This window comes from Camelina sativa, chromosome 5, assembly GCF_030686135.1.
Source record: "Camelina sativa cultivar CO46 ecotype springtype chromosome 5, ASM3068613v1".
NCBI classification, from domain to species: Eukaryota; Viridiplantae; Streptophyta; class Magnoliopsida; order Brassicales; family Brassicaceae; genus Camelina; species Camelina sativa.
Window position 1 is genome coordinate 14,488,739 of NC_141884.1, and position 10,906 is coordinate 14,499,644.

Consider the following 10,906-nt stretch of genomic DNA (forward strand, 5'->3'; position numbering starts at 1 on the left):
GAGAAGAGCCAATCCTTAACAAGCGTTCCCAAACTAAATCCCAATTTTTAGGAACAGGATCACCATATACAAATATTAAATGGATAACACACCCCTTATAAACCGCTTCAATTAAAAGATTAGACTCCATTAAAATTGAAACTTGAAACATTTTTATTATAAAAGAGAGCCAAGCCACCACTACAACCAACATATTTTACTGTTTTAAATTATTATAGTCAAAATGGCCTACAAAGTTTTCCAAAAAAGTAAAAAGTTTCTTTGTTTCCATAAAAAATAAAAACTTTGGGCTATGTTTAGTCCAGAGATCTCTAAGGTGACCAATATAAGCCTTATTACCAAGACCTTGACAGTTCCACCTTAGAATATTCATTTAACAGGCTTTATTTTTGGTTGCTTTGTCCCACCAATACCTCCCTTCACCGCTTCCTGGGTCTTCGAAACAATTCCGCTCTTACCACTAACCGGACCATGAGGAGTAGGTCGTTTCCATGGAGACAAAAGCATTTGAGCATTATGTTTCTCTGCATAGATCCCTTAAAGCAATGGGCATCTCCCATTTCAACCTTTCTCACCAATAGCAACCTTATTGGAGCCCTCCGTGCTTACATCTATAGAATCGCCATCCTCACAGCCCATTTCCTCCTCTGAAGCTTCAAGAGCCTTCTGAGACTGATCTGCCTCCACACAACCGATCCCTAAAGAGGAACTAGCAATCTCCATATCAACTTCCTCTCCAGCTACACCTCCCACTACCTTTTCTATTCCCATTGGGTCTATAACACCCCTTATAGCAGCCAAAAGATCTACACCACCACGCTGTGAAACATTATCCATCAACAGAACCCCAGTCAAATCCGTATTGTCTGTACCACTACAACAGGATCAACAACCTGCTCCTCAAAAACAGCCTATGTTCTTCATCCTGCATTACAGCCTGGGTTGTAGATAGCTTCTCATCATCCAATCGAGTAAAAGTAATTTGTACCGGACTCCAACTGATTCCCCCCCCCCCCCCCAACTGACCCCTGAGAGCTATCCATAATATGTCCCTTGTTAGCAGAATCAACTTCACCTAGAGGAGACGCCATAGAAACCCCCTCAACACTCGCATCCTGAAATAAAGCTTTCTTGACAATCTTCTGATTCCTATGGTCCACCACTGGCGCCTTTACCTCCTCATGAACCAAAGCTAGAACAATATTAGAATGCTGCCTTGCCTGACCCCAAGCAACACTTTTTCTTCCCCGATAATCGTGTTGATGCCCCAAACTAGGCACCCCCTTATTCTGAGACAAGGTGCTTGAAAGGTGCTTTACCTTGGATTTGGAACCTCCATAATTTAACTCTTTTTGACCACCCTTGTTGGACCCAATATAACCAGCTCCCTTTCTCGAGTCTGCTAGAAAACCCCCCTTATAACTCATAATCTAACCCTTCACGAAATCATCCTCGGAATTAACTCGAGCTCCACCATTAGACACACCCATAGACAGTGGACATACCGTCTTATCATGACATAATCTAAAGAAGCGTTTGCACCAACCATATAACCACTCATAATGAAGCTTAACAATTGTCACCTCCCCATTGAAGAACTCAATATCTGTTTCAAAACAAAGCGGCTTGAGACTGATAACTCTCTATTTACATATTTTAGACACCTTTTTTTGTCCATATTCTGCATTCTATATACCCTAACCTTAGCATTTTTAGGTCCTGGACTGTAGGAATTTGCATTTAGGCCATTTAGGGTGCTGCATTCTTGCATTTGTGCATTTTGGATGAAAACAGGTGCTTTAGAGCCTAAAATGGGGGAAAATAAGGTCAAACCCGATCATGTACCCAAAGGAGCTATTGTGCAAGAAGAACAGTCTGAACCTCTACCCGATCAAAGAGGATCTAAGAGCAGGAAGAACAACCCGAAGACCTATTCGAGGAACTACCCGACCTTATCCTTGTGCACTGCATCGAGCAGACCCTCGGGCAGGACTGAGCAGCTAGGTTAAAAGGGTTTCCATATATAAATGCGCTTCTTCTTCCTCTCGCCCTAGCACGCCGCAGACACACAGAACAGAGAGTGAGAGCTTCTGAGAGAGAGATTGAGCGACTCAAGCATTTTTTCCACTTTGTTAGGATTCGTTTTTGTTTCTTTTGCTATTCTTTCTAGCTTTCGATTCTGTACTCTACTTCTTTTATCTTATTTTCAATACAATGCAATTTTCATTGATTTGGGTTTTTTTGCTGTCTACCATGAGATCCGAGTAGTGAAATAAAGTTTCTAGGGATGGGATAGACAAATAGGTGTTCTTGATCGGTTAGGATGTCTTAGCTTGAATGTTTACTTTATATAAATTTCTTTCTAGATTTGTGTTCTTAATGCTATTTTCAGACCAAGAGGTTGAGACTAGATCTAGGGTGTTTTGCCATCGAGAGATGTTATTGAAATGCTTGAATCAATCAATGCTAGAGATTTACTCACTTAGCCTAAGAGATTAGATGTGTAAGGAGTTTATTGACAATAATGAATCGGTTTGTAATGCCTGCTTGGTCATGCTTCTCCAACGATAGTTGGGTAGGGGAGAGACCAAGGTTGATTGTTTCTATCACGAGAGTATTTTAGCAAGATTTAACAGATTTATTGTCTAGGGAATATTTGCTTGAGGCATGTAGGACATCCCACATTGGTCAGGAACACTTATGAGTCAATTACTCCATCCTTAGGAGCTTTTTCATCTTGATTGTTTAACTTTTATCTGTAACTCGACTCCTTACCCGAACTAGTACTCGATCACCTGCTTCGTGTATACCTTCGAGCTGTTCATCTTTGTGTTCTTGATTATTTCTTTCATCCGATCACCCACTCGATCCGGTACTCGAATGTTTGCATCGAGTGATTAGGTCGTGTGGTTCTTGCTCTTTTATTTACCTTTCCTTACTTTAGGATTGTTAGATAAACCCCCAATTATTGTTTGGCTTGACTTGCTTGTTTCTGGTAATATCTTATCTGCTAGCATAACAACCATTCGGATTGATAATTCTTTGTACTACAACAAATAGGGAATTGATACCCTGGGTGAAAATCCTGTTATCAATTTGGCTCTATTGTCATTTGGTTGAATTTTGGTTGCTACGTTTAAGATTTCAGCATTTGCTAGATCAAGTTCTTTTCTATACTTTGGTTCGGAACTGACTTTTTTACTTTTGTGTTTGTTTGTTTTCATTTTAGGAACAACCCGAGTACCCACCTGACCCATCACTCGATCACCTAGATCGAGCAGACCTTCGTGTACTCACTCGGTTAACTAATTGTTCATGCAAACCCGATCAAAGGGTAGCCAACACTTGAGTCCTTTCATCGACAACATCGACAGACCAAGGTTACTCCATCAACAAAAAGTATCACAACCGCAACCAACAACAATTGAGGAGGTCATGAATAATCAGAATGGTCCACCAGCTCCTCAAGAGATGACCAACATAGGAGCAGGAAATGCTCCATCTACTCACACTCAAAGACATGGCATTGTGCCACCTGCTGTTCAAAACAACAACTTTGAGATCAAGAATAGTCTCATCCAGATGTTACAGAGTAACAAGTTTCATGGACTGCCAATGGAGGACCCATTGAATCATCTAGATGAGTTTGATAAGCTCTGTAGCCTAACCAAGATCAATGGAGTTAGTGAAGATGGATTCAAGCTCCAGCTTTTCCCATTTTCTTTGGGTGACAAAGCACACATCAGGGAGAAATCACTCCCAAGGAGTCCACCACTTGGGAAGCATGCAAAAAGGCGTTCCTTGCCAAATTCTTCTCCAACTCAAGAACTGCAAGGCTGCAAAATGACATCTCCAGCTTTGTTCAGAAAAGCAATGAGACGTTCAGTGAAGCTTGGTAACGTTTTAAGGGATACACAAGCAGATGCCCTCATCATGGATTCAGCAATGCTTCATTGCTAAGTACACTTTACCGCGGTGTAGTCCCTAAGATAAGGATGTTGCTGGACACCGCTAGTAATGGTAACTTTCTCAACAAGGATGTTGATGAAGGTTGGGATCTAGTGGAGAACTTAGCTCAATCTGATGGACACTACAATGAGGAGTATGATCGCACAATACAAACTTCTGGAGACGATGATGCCAAGTACAAGCGCGACATGAAAGCACTCAACGACTAATTGGACAAACTCCTCAACCAGCAGCAACATGTCCATTCCATCTCCGAGGAAGACCAGTTTCAGCAACAAGATGGGGAGAATCCTCAGCTAGAGGATGTGAACTACAAAGGGTACAACAACTACAAACCAAACTCAAATCTCTCATACCGTAACCCGAATGTTGCAAATCCTCAAGACCAAATCTACCCGTCCGCAGTCCAAGGCAACCAAGGCCAGCAGAAGCCTTTTGTCAAATACAATCAAGGCTATGCTCCTAAGCAGCTGTATCATGGAAATTACCACCAACCAATTGCACCACCTGGATTCCAACCACAACAAGGACCACAAAACCAATCTCAAGAAGCTGACCTACGCGGACTGATTCAGCAGAGGATACAAAGTCAAGCATCGACTGCAATGGACAATGCAAAACGATTTGCGGAGATGAGCAACAAGATTGATTTTGGGTACAATGATTTGAATGCCAAGTATGATTCCCTCAACAATAAGTTGCGATACCTAAAAGCCCAACACGGCACACAACCACCTCCAAAACTCAACCAGCTTCCAGGTAAAGCTGTTCAGAACCCAAAAGACTATGCTACTGCCCAGGCCATCTTTCTTGAAGATGTTGATGACTACCTCAAGATGGGGAGGATATGGATCACTATGGTATGTATGAGCACTAGTACTACTTATCCGAGTATGAACCCGATCCTTCACCCGAAGAGGCTGATCGAGCTGATGACCGAGCACCGGTTCGAGAATCGCAAACCAATACACCACTCGAGGCTGAACCCGATGACATACCTGATGATGGTAATCAGATAATCCATCGGGTAGATGTTCAGATGACATATCAACCTCAACTGCCTGCAGCTGAGGAAGAGGAATTAGAGGAAAGATTCATAGCAGCTCTTGACATCCAATTAGAGGCGCTTACAGAGCGTATGTCCAAACAAAAGGCCCCACCTCCTAAACTCTTGCCACCACACGCACTTCGAGAGGAAATCATCAAGGAGACAGCTCAGTTGGAGATTGAGGTAAAGGAAGCTGTTAAAGAGATTGGGAATGCAATTCTGAGGAGTGAAGTGTGTTTAGATCCTGAACTGCGAATTGATGAGAAATTGGAGGATCCCGAGTCTTTTACTTTGCCATGTTCAATAGGCCTTCGGATTTTCAACAACTACTTGTGCGATTTGGGAGCTTCGGTCAGCATCATGCCACTTTCAGTTGCCAACAAGATGGGTTTCAGCAGTTTTAAACCAAGTAGCCTGTATTTGGTTCTAGCTGATAGAACAATCAGACACCCTATTGGTATCCTGGAAAACTTGCCTCTCATGATTGGAAGAGTGGAAGTTCCTACAGATTTCATGATCATTGATATGGATAAGGAACCAGAAGATCCACTGATCCTAGGAAGACCATTCTTGGCAATAGTAAGAGCAGTGATTGATGTAAAAAAGGGACAGATCAGCATTGAGCATGGAGAGCACATCAAAATGAAATTTGGCATCAAGAAAGGAATTAAAAGACCAACCATTGATGGTCAGGTTTTCTCCACCCTAACAAAACTGAGAGGAATCAAGCATCGCCAAGAAGCTAATACTACATTTGCTTTGGAACCAGGACAAGACCAGAAAAATTGGTTGAATCAGTATGTTTCAGTGGAGAGGATTCGAAAACCTCTCCCTCCCAAAAACCATGCTTGAAGAGCATGAAGAGTCAAGCTTAGTGACTTAAAACAAGCTCACTTGGGAGGAAGTCACAAAGGTATCCCTTATTTTCTTTTAATTTCTTTTTATTTATTTTGTCCTGTTTAATTTGGATTTTTACAATAATGTATTGTTTCTATAAGTTTACATATATATATATATATATATATATATATATATATATATATATATATATATATAAAGAGAAAGAGGAAAAAGGAAATTTTGGGGAACCCGAAGCTATACCCGAATCCGTACCCGACGCGCCTGTTCCCACTCGGGTGGCGAGTGGAGTCTGAATTCCACAAAACCCTAGCCTACTCTCGGTGAAACCCTAGCGGCAGCCCCTTCTATTTAAGAGGACCAAACCCCTTTTCCCCAATACAAAATCGATAAGTCCTCAAAACTCTTTAACTTCAATCTTCGGGAACTAACCCTATTGATCTCGAATTTGGCTTTCCTTTCTTTTCAAGAACTTACCAATGGCTCCCAAGATGAAGACTTACCAAAATAAGGGGACCAGATCAAACTCTACCGCTGCTAGAATCAGAGGTGACGGCATGGATACTCGTGATTCCCTGGGAGGAGGAGACGCTTCACGTTCCCAACCGCTGAGTGGACGTTTCCAATCCCCAACCCGAGCAGGTGCTCAAGCAACCGATCGTGTAAACCTCCTGAAAGCAGTAAAAAAAAATAGAAGCTGCTTTATAATATTGCTTTTGTTTATAGTAAAAATGTATCATCCAAATTACTCCCCTAGCCTCTTTATAGTACAGTTGATACCCAAGAATATTACAAATCAGGAAAACATGATCAATGAGATCAAATACGATCCACAGATATTAAAAATCGTACCCCAAGATCCCTAGATAAAGCCAACGAGAAATCCCCCTGTAACACCCGTTAACCAAGAGTTGGAATTTTGGTAGGGGTGTCAATCGACACAGTTGGTAGTGTCGATCGACACCGTACGCGGTTGGGTGTTCGGTTCAATTTTAGGATTCTCAGTTTGAGTTGGCTCTGTATGGGGATAATATTTAAGGTATGAGATCGACGATTTTAGGTTTAGAAAACCTATTGTCACCTCCTTTGTGTGGGAAATGAGAGAAAGTGATTCCCAAAAGTTACTGAGAGTTTCCTGAAGGTTTTTCCTAAAGTTTTTGTCCCTGTTCTTGTGAGTTTTGGCTTGGAGGTTGGAGTTCTAAGACTGAGAACGTGAGGGAATCTTGTGGTGTGGTGTGTTTTTCGTCATTGTTGGTGAGATATCTTTTTTTGGCTAAGGTGAGTGCATGACCATGGCTTATCTAAGCTAAGATCTCTATTTCTGTAACTTCGTGTGTTTTGTCAATGTTTTCCTTTGAGTTCAATGTGTTTTTCGTGGCTCATGAGGCTCGGATTCTCTCATGAGAATGTTTGGGATGCATGAAAGGAGTTTGGAGGTGAGATTTAGAGTTTCTGATCGAACAGAAGCGATGCTCAGCATGAGTTTTGATCGACACAAGGAGTGTGTCGGTTAACACCAATGCGAGAACGGTACGAGAAACCTAATGAGCATCAATCATCACATGTGGAGGTGTCGGTGGATGCAAATTAGGGATTTCGGATGTCGAGCAGGTGTCAATCGACACAAGGAGTGTGTCGGTTGACATCAGGAGACTGCATCGATCGACACAACTTTCACCATGTGTCAGTGTCGAACGACACCAGGAAGGTGTCAGTCGACACCCACCTTCAACAGCGGCTGATGATTTGCTTGCTTTATGTATTGACTGGTTTGTCTTATTGTTAGTTGATTGTGGCATGAGAAGATCTTATTGCTTGTGATTATAGCCTAGTAGATGGAAGGATTGCCTCACTAAGTATATATGGTAATACTTACGCTTCTCTTTTGTGTTGTGGCGCAGGTAAAAGGCAAAGTGTAATCATAGAATCTGGACAATGAAGAGGAGGATGTTCTAGAGGCTCGATTATTTGTTTTATGCTTCTGTTAGGTTGCTATAATGAAACTTAATGGTGAGAGAAGGATCTGAAGATATGATGAAGATCCTGATATAAACTTTCATTTTGTTTTGCATCTTCTTTTGTAATTAGAGAGTTCATGGTTTTTATTAAGAGAAATTGAGTTTTTGTAATCTTTCATTTATTCATTAATGGAAGTTTGAAGTTTATGCAACTCTAAATTTTCTTTCAAATTTTGTGTTAAGAACCCATTTGAGATTCCACCATTAGAGGGGGGGGGGGGGGGGGGAAATTAAGAACTCTTAATAATCTTTTTATCTCCAAATTTTTCAAAATGTATAGTTAAAATAATGGTAAGAGTTCAAAATGGTCTCTTACCAATAAAGATGGTCTAATATCTTCAATAAAGAATAAGCAATGCAATTAATAATCGACGTAATCTCTTCAATAATCCACCAATTTCTCATCTCCTTTCTCTTGAGAAATCGTCACATCTTCCACCCAATATTATTGACGAGATAACCAATTTTCTTACATTTGACATATATATATATATATATATGCTTGTGTATGAAAGAAACTATGTCACATTTCTTTTAGCTAGAAGGTTCCATAAGTTTTGAGATCATGTCATGATTCTTGTTAATTATAATAATAGTGGGTATAAATTAATTTAAACGATTTGTGAAGTTGACAATAGAGTATTTCTTTTGTGGGAGTAAAGTTAAGCACTAGAAGATTTCGACATTTGCTTAAAACAAACGAAAGCAACGAGACTATAAAATATATATAGCAAAAGTAGTTAATCTATCTATTAATACTTTCATGTTCCTCGCGAAAATTTTCAAAACTTTACTCTCTACTTGGCATTCCATTAATGTGTTACGCAATAGAGGTGTTAATTAGCAAGACTAATAATTAGTACGTAGTGTTAGTGTCGCCCAAAAAGTCAAAAGGTTAGAGTGGCATTAAGAGGAATAAAAGGGACGGCATTTTTATACATCTCATCCTCTTCTTATTTACTCACATAAATCAACTTGTATGGTTCAACTTGGGTTCCTCTTTGGTTTTTTACTAGAATTTCAGATGACAAAAAAAAAACATACGTTCTCTTCGTATAATAATATGCAAGCAATCACAATTCTCAATTCGTGCCTTCGTGGTCATGTAAAAATTATATAATATGCATGCATACAAGATTATACACATTACACGTGATCACATGAATTTTTTTGTTTTGTTTAAGCTGCTTATTATCTAGATATGTTTAAGCGTTGAGCAAATCAGTTTTGTTGATGCTTGGAAAATTATATATTTCGCCTGAAAGAGATACGTAGGCTGTATAGAATCAGTCTTGTGATTATTATTTGCTATGGTCATGAGAGTGATAGAGATTACAGAGCATTCTTTCTGTGTGTGTTAATTATACATTAATTATTACATATAAACTACTTCTGGCCTCAAATTGTTTTTAACATATATAAGAAATGACCATTATTGTTAAGTATACATAAAGAACAAAAAATGCACGAAACTATTATTAAACACCAGCGACTTATTTCTTCTCTTCCTCTATATATCATTGTTACTTGCCAATATATATGACCTAGCTCGTTCTGTCTCTGCAGTTTTTATAATAAGTTTTTTAAAAATTCTCTAAACCTCATAGTTTATTCTATAGAAGTTTTTTTTTTTCTTTTAAGAATCTCCTCTCGTGATGGCTAATAGGTTTGTAAGTAAAGTGAAATTTAACGAATCCACCACCTGCCCTGACAAATGTCAGTATTGTCGCCCAAAATTAAATAAGAGGAATATTGTTTGTGGAAAGAAGCGGAAAGTAGCTAGAACATAAAAAATGCTAAGAGTGTCTTTGGTTCCTCTTTTGATATGCTTCTAGTTATGTCTTGAGATCCTTAGGTGGTTATAGTTTGCATGGATCTATAGATCTCAAAACCAAGTGTTTCTTCATGATGTTGGCTAAAACTAACTAGCTAGCTCTTATGTGTTTTTTAAAGAAACATTATGTGTTTGTAGCATATCTATTACTCTATGTATATTCAATTCAACCTTATCGATGAATAATCTGACTATTACATTCTTGACATTCGTACTGATTCCTCCTTGTGTATTCTTTGATTTGTCAACTTATAAGGTCAAAGTTGCGGTTTGGACAAATCAAGATGGTGATGTTGTTGTTTTGGCACTCTCTGTGGGAACCCTCTGCTTGGTTATCCAATTACCACACATCAACTAATCTTGGGGTCAACCTTCAACAACTCTTTCCGATCGTGGGATGGAACAATTTTCCTCCCACGAACGACCAATTGAATCAAATTGTGACCGAGTTTAACGCCTGCTTACATGCCGCTTTCAACAACCACCATGTCACTTTGTTCAACCGCCGTCTCTAAGGATGTTAATAGTGGGTTTTAAGAGCATCTTCATCAGTCATTTTTTGGTGAGTGTCAAAAAAATAAAAAAATATAAAAATAATAAAATGTTGAGGAGAGAGAGACACACAATGTCTCTGCCCAGACTTTCAGAAACACTCTGAGACCCCTCTCTCACTACATGTCAAAAACTGGTTGGTTGAATTTTTTAAAACAAACAAAATTTAAATTAAATAGTATTACTATATTTAAATTCTTTTAGAGAACCTATTTTTAGAGGATTACCAATGGTGATGCTCAAAGAAACCTAATAAGAAACCCAAAGATCTGCCTTATATGTTAAAAACATGTGGAATTTGTTTCTTCATGTTATGTCTAAATTAGATCCTAAACTATTGTGGACTTTGATGCAGTTTTGGGAAAAAATAAAATAATTTGTGGCTAAGAGTGAAAAAAGTGAAGAAATCATCTATGCGTATCTTTCATTTGTTTATGTGTATTTTTTTTCCTGAACTTATGTGTTACGTGCTTTTAAACACAATTATAATGTGGACAATACTTGGATTCATCCCTAGGGGTGAACGTATTCATTCACCTCCTTATCAAATATGTAAATAAAATCTGTATACATTATTATAAAATTAAAAACTTAAACCGTTCTTTTATAAACCCAAACCAATATATA

The 10,906-nt window shown here is 39.0% G+C and overlaps 1 non-coding gene across 1 annotated transcript; it reads right to left on the reverse strand.

Annotated features, from left to right (window-relative positions):
- Positions 1-3,833: 3,833 nt before the first annotated feature.
- LOC147943749 (small nucleolar RNA R71) lies at positions 3,834-3,940 on the reverse strand. The gene has a single exon (XR_015558741.1). It is a non-coding gene; the product is annotated as a small nucleolar RNA R71 (small nucleolar RNA).
- Between the last annotated feature and the right edge of the window lie 6,966 nt (positions 3,941-10,906).